The sequence below is a fragment of the Pholcus phalangioides genome, unplaced genomic scaffold (genome assembly GCF_987345545.1).
Source record: "Pholcus phalangioides strain wild (caught in Gottingen) unplaced genomic scaffold, Ppha-v1.0 ptg000003l_1, whole genome shotgun sequence".
Lineage (NCBI taxonomy): Eukaryota > Metazoa > Arthropoda > Arachnida > Araneae > Pholcidae > Pholcus > Pholcus phalangioides.
Genome location: NW_028301596.1, coordinates 37,500,995 through 37,515,466, shown reverse-complemented (window position 1 = coordinate 37,515,466; position 14,472 = coordinate 37,500,995). Strand labels below are relative to the sequence as shown.

The 14,472-nt window shown below is 37.4% G+C and overlaps 1 protein-coding gene across 1 annotated transcript in view; it reads right to left on the bottom strand.

The window, feature by feature from the left end:
* Positions 1–4,171, bottom strand: part of LOC149088494 (uncharacterized) — a 43,855-nt gene extending 39,684 nt beyond the window's left edge. Inside the window, exon 1 of the mRNA XM_089247737.1 lies at positions 3,997–4,171. The gene's annotated coding sequence lies outside the window, so the exon portion shown is untranslated. The remainder of the gene's footprint in view (positions 1–3,996) is intronic.
* Positions 4,172–14,472: the final 10,301 nt, after the last annotated feature.

Here is a 14,472-nt window from a genome sequence, read left to right as displayed (position 1 = left end):
TTCATATACGTACTGTGTGGAATATTTCATTGAAAATTAAAATTTAGAAAAAAATTCCTTTCATAAATATGAAATAGTCATTGACGTTATTTCTCAAATTTATTGAAGGATTAGTTTGAAAATCTATGTTTAAATGTAAGATTATTCATAGTTTTCTAGGTTTCTTTTAAATTTCAAGATGGGAATCTTGAAATTTAAAAGTCATTCAAGTCTTATCTCAGCATCGATAGAGGGCGATTCGGGTTTGCTAACTTTTGGTGACCGGGGGGGGGGGGCGGAAGGGGTGGGGGGGGCTTTGAATGATGCCAACGTCATCAACCACCCTTTATAAAAATATGGAATATTCTTAATGACATCTTACTGGGTGTGCCGAAAATGAGAAAAACCTTTCGCTAGTTTGTGGGTACCTGACTAACATTCTCCCTATTAATAAATTCTCTACAGGGCCACTTTAATGATCTCTAAATGTTCCGCGGATCCTTCAAGTGCTCTAGGAATGTGTCGCGGGCCGCTTAAGTGATTTGGAACTGTGCCACGGATCACTTAAGTCGTCTGTAAATATGCCGCGGGTAACTTGAAACTGCACCGGGGGCCACTTAAGTGCTCTAAAATTGTGCCACTAGGGAAATGTGCCACGGACCGCTTAAGTGTTCTGGAACTGTATCGCGGGTTACTTAAGTGAACTGTAAAAGGGCTGTTTAGTGCATTTTTACAAAATTTAGTTTGAGGTTTTTGCCAAATATCACATATCCCCGAGGATATGTGATATTTGGCCCGCGGGCCATACATAGGTATAGAGGGTATGTCGCCCTCCTCCTGCTTATGTCTCTGGTCCCAATATGCGTTAAAAGGTAGAGGGGGGGGCAGAGCTGACGAAATATTGCTTTCAAGTGGGGGGAAGAGGGCCATAGTTTTGCTGAATTTTGCTGACGGGGGAGGGGAATCAAAAATGCCTAAAAATCTGCTGGCATAATACTTGAACGGTGCCTTATATATATGTATTCAATTTACGTTCAATTTGGTGTCGAAAAATTGTAATTTTTTTTTGCTCAAATAATATCATGTTAATAAATCACATTTAATTGAGTTTTATTTTGATATACATAGTGGCACGCGATGGGAAATCCAAGCTGTCCCATAAATTCATAAAGAGTGAAAATTCATTAAAATTTGAAGGAACTGGTATATTTAAATGTGGATTGTGAAAAAGTTTGTCTGAGGAAGGGGGATAAAAATAAATTATATATATATATAAGATTGAAAATGTGTGTGACAACAAATCACTGGAAATAACCAAATCATAATTGTATAAGATGTGGGGTTGTACAATTAGCAGCTCATTTCTGAATTTTCCCGTTACTGGCGCTTTCATAAGGTTTTCATTTGTGATCTTCACATTTGGTAGATAAAGCACTATTGGTGAAGTTGTTTTATCTCAGCCACGAGAGAGAGAGAATCGCCGGCCTGGAGCTTTACCAACGTTTTGGACGCAGAAGTGATTGAACCACAATCACCAATGATTTGCTTTCGTGTAGCACCCTCTATCAACAAAAATTTGAAACGATTTTTTTTTGTCTGACCAAATCCGCCTTTATTAAAATAACTTTTTTGTAAACCGTATTCTAATATAAGAGTTTTTCTTAAAAAAGATAAATTAAAAGAACAAAAAAGTAATCCTAGAATTGATGAAAATTCAGAATCAATGAAATAATTCCAGAATTTATGAAAATTCAGAATTAATGAAAGAAGTAATCCCAGATGATGAAATTCAGAATTAATGAAATAATCCCAGAATTGATGGAATAATCCCAGAATTGATGGAATAATCCCAGAACTAATGGAATATTCCCAGAATTGATCAAAATTCAGAATTAATGAAAGAAGTAATCCCAGATGATGAAATTCAGAATTAATGAAAGAAGTAATCCCAGATGATGAAATTCAGAATTAATGAAAGAAGTAATCCCAGATGATGAAATTCAGAATTAATGAAAGAAGTAATCCCAGATGATGAAATTCAGAATTAATGAAATAATCCCAGAATTGATGGAATAATCCCAGAACTAATGGAATATTAACAGAATTGATCAAAATTCAGAATTAATGAAAGAAGTAATCCCAGATGATGAAATTCAGAATTAATGAAAGAAGTAATCCCAGATGATGAAATTCAGAATTAATGAAAGAAGTAATCCCAGATGATGAAATTCAGAATTAATGAAAGAAGTAATCCCAGATGATGAAATTCAGAATTAATGAAATAATCCCAGAATTGATGGAATAATCCCAGAACTAATGGAATATTAACAGAATTGATCAAAATTCAGAATTAATGAAAGAAGTAATCCCAGATGATGAAATTCAGAATTAATGAAAGAAGTAATCCCAGATGATGAAATTCAGAATTAATGAAAGAAGTAATCCCAGATGATGAAATTCAGAATTAATGAAAGAAGTAATCCCAGATGATGAAATTCAGAATTAATGAAATAATCCCAGAATTAATGAAATAATCCCAGAATTAATGGAATAATCCCAGAATTAATGAAATAATCCCAGAATTAATGGAATAATCCCAGAACTGATGAAAATTCAGAATTAATGGAATAATCCCAGAACTTATGAAAATTCATAATTAATGGAATAATTCCAGAATTGATGAAAATTCAGAATTAATGGAATAATCCCAGAATTGGTGAAAATTCAGAATTAATGGAATAATCCCAGAATTGGTGAAAATTCAGAATTAATGGAATAATCCCAGAATTAATGGAATAATCCCAGAATTGATTAAAATTTAGAATTAATGGAATAATCCCAGAACTGACGAAAATTCAGAATTAATGGAATAATCCCAGAATTGATGAAAATTCAGAATTAATGTAATAACCCCACAATTAATGGAATAACCCCAGAATTAATGGAATAATCCCAGAATTAATGGAATAACCCCAGAATTAATGTAATAACCCCACAATTAATGGAATAACCCCAGAATTAATGGAATAACCCCAGAATTAATTCAATAATCCCAGAATTAATGCAATAATCCCAAAATTCATGAAAATTCAGAATTAATGAAGTAATCCAAAAATTTATGAAAATTCACAATTGATGAAAGAAGTAATTTCAGATTGAATGAAAGAAATAATTCAGAATTTAAGAAAATTCAAAATTTTATTGAAAGATAATTTTTTGTTGAAAGAAATAATTTTGAGGGTGGTGAAAGCCTTCAATTGTTCCCCCCCCCCTCCTTGTTTGATTTACGGCTCAGTGGGTCCCTTTGACTGACACCTAGAAACAAAAATGCATTTAGTCACCTGAGGCAAACATCTGTTTTTGTGATGCCTCTATATCTAATAATCTAATTTCATCAAGTCTGTTTGCGGACCTGCTATACCATCATCGTGGACCACCTCTTATCCGTGGGCCATAGGTTGAGAAACACTGATCTATATGCATAAAATTGATTTTCTGTCTGTTTGTATGTTCTCTAAACAAATCTACAATTTTGGACCGACTTTCGTCGAAGTTTGCTCGTATACCAAATTGGACCCGACTTGAACGATAGGCTACTTTCAAAGTTCATCAGAGCTTTGCGACTACCCGAAATAGGCGGGAAAAACTGTCAGAAAACAATAGTTTTTTGGCCTCAACAGTCACTTTTGGAACGTTTACTTTGGTTACAGTAGTTTCCAAACAATGCGTTACAAACATGTTTATCCTTGTACAATGTTTGTCACTTCTTCAATGCTCCCAGTAGGACCCGGGCAGTACCGGGTAGTTTCACTAGTGTATTATAATCAAATCACAAACTTATAAAAATGTAGTTTTTATGAAATTAAATTAAAAATCCTATAAAACTGGTAAAACAAAATAATAAATTCAATACTTGAATATTTTTTTGATTTAATTCAAGTTGATTTAATTTCCTGGTACAGTAATACTGATAGTAAATTTGAGATAACAGATGTAAAAAAGCAAATTATATCATACCTCAATTTTCTTCTATATCGAAGATGACAATTGATATACACTGATAGGAAATATTACTCCGACTGACAGCGGACTTTATTGGAAAATGTGTTTCATTTGTGATCTGTGACCGTTGTTATAAGACATATTAACAAGAAAACCATACGCAAGTGTCTCTGGCGCCACCTGCCAGAGACAGGTTTTGAAGAAAACGAGACACTTCACTTGATGATGATAATAATAATAATAAAAAGATACATATTAAAATAACAGGTAGAGAGAGGGGTGTGAATATATATTATAGATTTATAATAATCGTTATATATATATATAACGAGAGAGAGAGAGAGAGATCAGGTACATACGTAATAGTCTTTTCTCACTTTTCTTTAAGTATTAAATCACGACGGAATATCAAACATGGCCTTGGTCATCTCTTTTTTTTTTTAAATAAACTGGGTATTCGAGTGAAATTTTCGTTGTTTCTCAGAGAGGACATGGAAAAGAAGAAAACAACTACACGTACCGAACACCAAAGACGTGCTTTGAATTTTTAATGCCCAATTTTTGCTCCCAATGCGCTATTGGCTCGTAAAAAACTTACACTTACGGACGATAATTATGTAGTTATTTCTCTGAGAAATTACTTGATCCTAAATTTTTGACTGACGGAAAGCCCTTTCTTATGCACCTTACGCAGAGGCGTATTTACGGGGGGAAGGGGGGGGTTGTGGGCCCAGGGTGCTCATTTCGGAGGTGTAGCAAAATTTGTGGAATGAGTGGTCAAAAAAAAACTAAATAGTGTGTAAGAAGGGCGACAAAAGTTTAATATCCCAAACGCAGAAAACCCATAGATCCACTTGAGAGTAGAGAGCAAGGTACTAGTCAAGTAAATGACCAAAAGAATGACCCAGAGAGTTTGCAAACACAAGAGGGACCTGGAGAGCAAGAGTACTCGCTCACAGTTCAGTGAGTAACAAAAACTGTGTGTAAGCATGCAAGTGATCGAAAGACCAAGCTAGAGAGCGGGGGACAGAGTCAGTCTGTTTAAATTTTCAAAAGAGTGACATGGAGAATTTGAAAGCATGGTGAGTGTCCTAAAGTGTTTGCAAGCATGCGAGTCATCTAAAGAGTTTGCAAGCATGCGAGTGACTTGATAAAATTAGACTAGAATGAAAAAAGCGTAAAATTTTTGCCACAGAGAGTTGCCGAAGATTTTAAAATTATTAATAGCATAGAAATAGTAGTAAAATAGATATAGTAGAAAAAGTAGCAGTATAGAAATATGTATAGAGAAATTTTCAATTTCAGTTTTTCAAAAAAATTTCATTTGGGGGGGGGGGGGTATTCCATTTCTGGCATATGGAAAATGCAAATGTGAGAATTTAAATAGAAACTGAGTTAAAAACTTTCGCATATGCAGGAAGTGGAACAAGCCTTAATGAATATGCATAAAATTATGAAAATATACTTATTTATTTTCACAGTTGTAAAGGATAAACCATTGTGTCTCATTTGCAATGTGAAAAAAATGGCTTTGAGTAAAGACAAAAACGTCGATGTTGTTCATCTTGATTTCCACAAGGCATTCGATGGAGCCCAACATGGCAAACTCTTGAAAAGTTTGCATGGAATTGGGATTGGGGGCGACTTGAGGAATTGGATAGAATCGTGGTTGAGAGGTAGGTAAAAACGGGTTATGGTGAACGGGGAATGTTCTGATTGGACAGATGTCACAAGTGGAGTTCCTCAAGGACGTGTCCTTGGGCCCGTACTTCTTTCATTTTTATCAATAAACTCGATCAGGGTATCGATTGGATCAGGGCCGCAACTAGGGGGGAGTAGGCGGGTCTCGTGCCCCTGACACTGGAGCAGAGGGGTCGCAAAATTTATTCTCACCTCTCCTTCCACATTACAAGGGGGTGCCAAAATGCGCACTTGCCCCGGGTGACCACGCATCTAGTTGCGGCCCTGGATTGGATTGTTAGTAGACTCTCAAATGACGTGAAGCTAATGGGAGTGATCAGGAATCCAAGCGAGATGCTCCAGATGAACTTGCATATGATTGCAGCGTGGGTTAATGCAGGGGTGTTCAAACTTTCATATACGGCGGGCCAATATTGAAACTTTTCACGAAGCCCGCGGGACACCAACTCATGTAATTTAGTGACATCTAAATATATGGGGGGGGGGGCCAATGGGGCCGCGAGTAATAATAATTAAATACTTTAACAGTCTATACTCCAATTTAATTCTGAAATTATTTCTTTTATTAGTTATGAATTTTGATTAGTTCTGAAATGACTTTTTCGCAAATTCTGTAAAAGTTTTTGATTAATTACTGATTAAATTAATTAATTCGGTGGTTAATTTTAATCTGAAATCCCTTTAAATGATTCTTTAACTATTTATTTCGGTGATAATTCCGAAATTATTTTCCTTCTCTATATATCTTGAAACCATTTCTTTCAATAATTATGCAATTACTCTTTTATTCATTGTGAAATAATTTCTATCAGAAATTACGATATTTTCTTCATTAATTCTGAAATTATTTCTCTCACTAATTCATAAATTATTTTTTTTCACTAATTGTGGAATTATTTGTTTCAAAAGTTCTAAAATTATTTTTTTTTAGTCATTCTGAATTCTCATCAATTCTGGAATCATGTGTTTCATTAACTCCGAGATTAATTCTTTCATTATATCTGAAACTATTTCTTTCATTATATCTGAAACTATTTCTTTCATTATATCTGAAACTATTTCTTTCATTATATCTGAAACTATTTCTTTCATTATATCTGAAACTATTTCTTTCATTATATCTGAAACTATTTCTTTCATTATATCTGAAACTATTTCTTTCATTATATCTGAAACTATTTCTTTCATTATATCTGAAACTATTGTCAAGTACACTTATAACATAACCCGGATATAACATAAACCGTGGATATAACATACGGTTGTGTAATCCTTAAAATTTGGACCATTTACGTCTATATATATATTTACCTCTGTTATAACATACCCTGCTTAAAACATACACTGTGGATAAAACAAACCGAATGGTCTTAACCAAGAAAATAATCTGGATATAACATACTGCAAAAAAACCCCTAGAAAATAGTCACAGACTTTTTTGTGCAATATTTACTGTATGCGGCACCAGTATTGTATTCATAGTACCAGATCTCACAATGCCCTTCTATGCATTGAGGACCCAGGACCATGCTCGAATGGGTCCATGCGTTAAGATAGTACTGTCTATACCTGAATTAAGTCAGAATCTAAATGCTATCGACCTTCCAGAGGATCCAAACAAAAAAGAAAGCAATTTCCCCGTTAAAATGTCTCGCCACAGAGAGAGGGGGAAGAGCAACAGGCCTACAACGGTACGAACATTCAATCATTACGCTTTACTCACTTAACTTTTGAAATATAGATGGCAGCACTAAAAAATCAGACGCAACAATATATACGCATTTAGAGTGTAACGTAAACACACTCACACTTCCAGCAAAACTCACTTGGTAGTAAATTGCCCACGGCGAGAGACCGGAGTGGTGCTCAGTTTCATAGAGAGGAAGAAAGCAATTGGTTAGCGTCGGGGACGCCCAACAGCCTATACTCTCGATCTGTTTGATGTAATTTCGTTCTGGCAACATACTGCAGAAACGGTATTGTTTCGGAAAATTTCATTTATCCGCCATCATGTCGTAATGTGTGCGCTTCATTTTTGTGTGAAAGAATTAGATATAAATATCTTATCTCAATAGAGAATATCACGGTATTGTCACATGATCTCGGACTCAATAGTCCATGACCGATCGTGTTCAACTACCCTTTCATAATATATTAGAATAGTGGGTAAACGGTACAGTACGTACAATCAATCTCTGCTCTTTCTATGTATCCGTAATCATAGGTGCCAATTCTCAGACTTCATAAACCTGTAGTTTATCACATGATGAAATATTTCACACCGAAGAAAACATGTCATACAGATAAAAGGGAAAACTGGAGGGTTTTTGTTCTTTTTTTTTTTTATTGCATAGACTGACCATATGGTCCATTTCCTCGGGACATTTCCGTATTTTTCGCCATCCCGACTGATTTTTTTATAAAAATGTCCCATTTTTCCGCATTTTCAATAAAGCTTACTTGAATTTTGCATGAGATGCTTTACTCTGCCCGGCGAATATAATTCACCATACGGGGTTCCCGGGACCCCCCGGAGGGAGCAGTTGTTCTCTCCAAATAAAAAAAAATTTAACATTACATTCTTCCCCATTAACTTCCCGCAACTTGAATCTTACCTCCTCTACTATATACCGCACCCCGACACAAGTCATATATCGCCATACGAAAATTTCCAACCCGTGGAGTTGAATGGGAAATGAAGGAGCCATCGATCGGTGGTCACCCTAGGCCCGGTAGGAAAATTACCCATTTCTGATGTTCTCTGCCCGTGGGCCTTGACTATAACCTTCACGGTGGAAGACGAGCATCTTACCACTGCACCTCTCGAGCGCGATTCCTCTACTGTCTGTCATCGAAACTGTTTTGCTAACTTGTAAAAATAATTATGACTAAAGATGTATAAATATTATCTCACATATTTGTCATAATTAACTTTTTTTTGTAGAATTCATTTTAATCCACTGTGATTTGCAATAGCGATCAGTTTCCCACCATTGGTGATTTTTTTTTTCGGTGGATTTTAGCAATGCTGGCGAACTTTGCTTACTTTTGGCACCATATTTGGCCACAATCGCCGACATCCCTACTTGAAAAATCCTAACTTCCCATATTTTTCCTGAGAAAACATGATCAACCTGTAATACAAGGACTGAAAGTGAAAGTGAAATTTCTATTGGGATTTTTCATTCAAAAAAAACCGAAGTGGATTGAGGATTTTTAACAATGTTGCCAACTTAGATATTTTCCAACTGGAAAGATCTGGTCATCAGTCTCCTGCCATTTAGTTGGATAAACAACCCATCTAGTTGTTTTTCCAGTCTTTTTCAAGAAAAGAAAATTGTGTGTACCAGTAGTTTGCTATTAAATTACGTGAAAGTACATGAGTGTCCCGGGAAACACGGGACGTATGGCAATCTAAATAATTATTGAAATTAATTCTGGCTGTTTTAGCCCGGTTTCTAGTTGTTTTTGATGAAGAATCTAGTTGAAAAATTTTTCAACTATTCGCAACACTGACTTTAGTGATTTTTCTAAAAAATGATAAATTAGAGAAATCTGGTTTCCGACTGCAAGATTTTAATGAGGCTAAAAAATCGGAAACCTTGGCACCCAATGCGGGATAATAATATTATATAATAATACAGCTCAAGAAGGGCCGTTTTAAGAGCATCATGGGCCCTTGGACCAAATATTTTTCAGAGGCCGTACCTGGCAAATTCTTGAAAATTTCAATCAACTCTTATTTTTGGGAGTCTCTCCGTCCCCTTCTCTTGATGCGCCCCGGGCGTGCCCGGGTGGGCCCATACGTTAAGACGTCACTGAGTTCAAGTATGCAGATAAGAAACAATTTACCGATAGAAGATGGCTCGATCTAGTTTACTCTCGAGAAATGAAAACATGGCTCCCCTCATCCTGCTGCAGGGCTCCTCCTCCCTCTCACTCCTCCTTGGCTGAGATCTTTGGTGGTCCCCCAGTAAAGACTGAATTTATAGTATGAAAATACAAAAAAAAGAAAAACCCACGTATATAATAAAAATCGTATTGGGCCCTGTCAGCCCCACACTTGCGGGAGGACCACGGGGTTCCACCGCTCCTCAAACAAAAACCATTCTGAGGGAAGGTGGGGAGGGGGGGGGGGCAATATGTTTGATTATGAAGCCAAGTACTATGAAAATAAATTGCGGAAATTGTTGCGTTTTATGATTTCAAGCAGAGGCGTACATGTGTGTAAAATATAAGAGAATCTCCTGATAACGTAGTATCTCTCGGGGAAGGATCACTTTGCCTTGAACTTGGCATCAAATTGCGTAGTTTTTTTTTAATTGGTTGATTGGTTGATTATTTATTCACCCCCCACCCCTTCAAAATGTATGTGAGACGCATCGTGATGGAATCACGCCTCGAATGATTGTCTTAACAATTATCTGAACCTAAATTTGGTTATCGGTTTTATTCAAAGCAAAGATTTTTCGTAACAAAATATCGATCTCTGTTATCGGTGTTTGTTGCGCTTGAAACGCGGGAAAATGCGTAATATCATTCCGTTCCGGTTAGCAGCAAAGCTTCCTAGACGTAGTATCTAGCAGGCTTTGTGTGTTAGCAGTCGGTGAGCAGTTTTTTTTTTTCTTTTAAGTTGGGGGTCATTCAAGTATTACGTCAGCATCGAGAAGGGGAAAGGTTTCGGATTTGCTGACTTTTGATGACAGGGGAGGATGGGGTTTGAAGGTTGCTTACGTCATCAACCACCCCTTTTTGAAGATATGAAATATCCTAAGCTGCTGACGGGGGGGGGGTCAGTGTTTTGCTGACGTTTGCTGACAAGGGGGGGGGGTCAAAAATGGCTGAAAATCTGCTTACGTAATACTTGAATGGTCCCTTGATGGATTTCTCACTAAGGGATGCCACCACGACCCATTCGATCGATGGTGGTAGATTTAGTATACCTAAGATGCCCATATTTCCCCGTGAAAATTACGGGGTATTAGGATTCCAAATGTAGGGCATTGCCAATTACCGCTAAAATGATGCCAAAAGGGGAAAAAGTTGCCAACTATTGTTAAAACCACTGGATATCATCAATGGCAGGAACTAAAGCACTGCTGCTAATTGAAGTGGATTACAATGTAAATTTTTCTAAATGAAACGTTTAAACATGACAAATATGTGAAGTAAATATTCTTAATTAAAGACTTAATCGTCATAATTTATGAGTATGGAAAGTCTTAATCTTTGACTTCAATAACGAACAAACATTCAAGTTTTTTAGACTTCGTTGAAATACGTGTTGAAGTTGGGACGGTAAAAATTACTTGAAAATACGGGAATGTCCCGGAAAATGCGGGAGATATGGTCACCATCATAAATATACCCAGTTCTTCGTCACTTTCTCTCTACACTCAGAGACACAAATAGAAATGAAATTATTGCTCGAGGCCAGTGTCCATTTTCACACCCCCCCCCCCGGAATTTCGAACAGAAAACAGTAAACTTAGCAACCATCCTGATCCAGCTCTCGGGGGACCAGAACCTTCCCCCCCCCCACGTTTTCCCCTAACTGCGGCCCGTGTACAGTTTCATTGATATATTTTTCAAACGTGGGTCCTGCGTCATTCCTCTTTGAAAAAACCGGTCAAAGCTCAAATGAGTACTGTCACTATTTGTCAAAATTTTGTTTCTGTTGTTAAATTTTGTTTCTGTTGTTAAATTTTGTTTCTGTTGTTAAATTTTGTTTTTGTTGTGAACATGTTTCAAGGTACAATCCAAGCGATCATAAAATTTTGTACGATTTCTTTTAATACCCCAGAAATAATGGTCTACCATGACATTGCAAGCATCGCTGTAAGATGTCAGTTTGTCGATTTTACATTGATTTTTTTTTTATAAAATAATTCATGGACTTTTCGCGCACCCTGTACATTACACAAAATCGCTGAAAATGTCCTGCTGATCTTTCGAATCATAGGTTTTTTTTTTTAATTTTTGTCGTAGAATCGGTTTCCAATGAACCTATGATTAATATTTCAAGCATAATAAAGTGACAAGAAGTTTTGCCACCTTTAAGACCCAGTGTCCATCTCAATGGACATCACATTATCTTCATGCAAATTAAAAAATCTTCTATGGCATAAGAAGTAGAGGGTATACTGTAAAAAAAATAGTGAAGAAAAATGATTTTTGGGAAAGAAATAAAAGTGAACTTTATTGTATAAGCCAAGAAGCACCGATGACTGACATAAATTGTGGTAACGTTGCCACCGTAGTGTTACTATTGAAATGATGAGTAAAGGGGTAAAGTACATGATTCAGTAAAGGGGGATTGCTGTCAATTCCAAAAAGCCCACAATGAACCTTATCACACGAGAAACAAATTTGCTGTGGACATTTGAAGGTTATGTCCATTGAGATGTGTTTACTAGGTCTAAAAGGGTTAATTACTTACCTTTAGTCCAGTGTTTCCCAAAGTGGGCAATATCGCAACTTGGTGGGCGATGGAGTGGTCCAGGGGGGGCGATAGAAGCTACAGGTATAATTCTATGGGTTCGCTTGAGTTGGGTAGCGATGAGAGAAAAAAAATTCTGAAAAAGGGAATGTGTGATGAAAAACAAAAAGTTTGGGAAACTATGGTTAGTCTATAGTTTCCAAAACATTTTGTTCCATCGCCCCCCTGTTCAAAAAATTCTCTCCCCATCGCCCCCAAAATCAATCCAACACATAGGATCCTATACTAAACCTACCACCCCCTAACCTACCTACTTCTACCGCCCCCTTAAAAACTTTCCTCTCCCCCAGTGGGCGATATCACCCACTTTGGGAAACACTGGTTTAGTCGATCACATAAACAGTAAACCAATTTTTTTTTTACACGAAGGATAATATCAGATAAAACACATGAGCATAAGCTCGTAGTTCTTGCTTAAAATTCGAAGCAAGTACCATGAAATTTTCAAAATCCGTATTCTATGTAAATACACGAACAATCGTAAAAAAGTAACGATCGAGTTTTATAGAGATGGTTGGAGGTCTATAAAATAGCAGCCATATGTTGACAAAGGTATAAAACTCTTTGTGCTTTTTTCTCCGCAGAGCGGTTCTCCTTATTCCGAATCTTTCTTTATTTTATGGTTTGCGGTTAAAATCACAGATGAATATTTCAAGTGAAATCGTTACTAAAATTTAATGCTCAATAATCATGTTTTCATGGATGAAAGTTCTTTGTCTATCATGAATGCGAGAAATAAATTTCATGATTGAACTAAGTTGGAAAAATGGTTTGTTTTCAATAGATGATAAAAATATTATAAAAGCGAATTTCATTGGCTTCTTCATATAAAGGTGACTTAGGGAAGGGGTGAGGGGCTGAAGGCAGTGGCGTATTTACAGGGGGGGGGGGTTCTTAGCGGGTTATAGCCCAGGTCGGCAAGTTCAGAAAGATGGCAAATTTTAGGAACGAGTGGCCAAGAAAATTAATAGAATGGGGAAAAGATGGGGGAAATTTTTTGTATAGCCCTCAATAAATACATACAGGTAGGGACTAGTTCAGTCTATTGGATTCGGCTGCTGTGGTGGCCGAGTGGCCATAGTGACGGACTCGCATCGCGAGGACCGGGATGCGGAACCCCCCACCCCCCTGTAGCCACAGTAGTGGTCGGCTGCAGTTGGTTCTCTGTGGTTCCCAACTTCGAGGCGTGAATGCGAGCCGAGAGATCTCCCGGTTGAAAACCCTCCCGTCTACTCTCTACCATTGTAGGGCAACAGCCTACAATGTTAAAAAAAATACTCATTCATTACACTTCTTAAATATATATAGCGGCACTAAAAAATCCGACAACACCATATACGCACTCAGACTGTTTGGTACACACACTCACACTTCCGGCACAGCTCACCCGGTAATAAATTCCCCATGGCGGTAGACCGGAGCTGTACTTGGTTTGAAAGAAAGAAAGGTTATATGTTTGTGACTAAAAGAGTGACCTACCGAGTTTGCAAGCACGTGAGTGAGCAAGAGAGTGGCTTGGAGCTTGAGCAAGCATGTGAATGACTTAACGAGTGACCAAACGGGTGGGGCCAGGTCAGTGAGTGACCTAGAGTATGTGCAAGTATGTGACTGAGCAAAACAATGTGCAAGCATGTGAAGGACCAAAAAATAGCACGTGAGTGACCAAAACACTAGAACTTTGGAGAGGTACAGGTATACTTGCAGAAGGGGGGAAGGGCAAGCGGGTTATATAGCACAGGGTGGTGAACTCGAGGAAATAGTAGTCAAGAAAATTGGATTATAATGGGAGAAGAATGGTAAAATTTGAGTAGCCCACAGGCGGTAAAACCATAAATGTGCCGCAGGTTGAAGGAACGTCATCGTCAGGATCGCAACTAGGTATAAAGATTCACTTGGGTTTTTGTTGTCAAGCATGTATTTTGTCATCTCTTCCTGCAAAGCCAATGTTCTGTAAATGTTCAGAGCATGGGCGGAGATACGGGGGGGGGCGTTGGTGGGGGCATTGCCCCCCCCCCCTTAGCGTCAAAGGTGGAGTCGGCTGATCTAATATATATATGTATATGTTCATTGACATCATCATCATCATCGTGCCCCCCCCCAGAAATAATGAGCGTGCCTCCCAGACTTCCAAGTCTATCTCCGCCTATGGTTCAGAGGAAGAGAAAAACTGAATTCAGGAACTCCTCACCCTCCCGATTCAAACCTGGGGAGAAAGATCACGATCACAACCTCTGACATTATAGATATGTCTAGTTATCTAGGAGGTCATGGTCAAATCCCATTACCGAAAG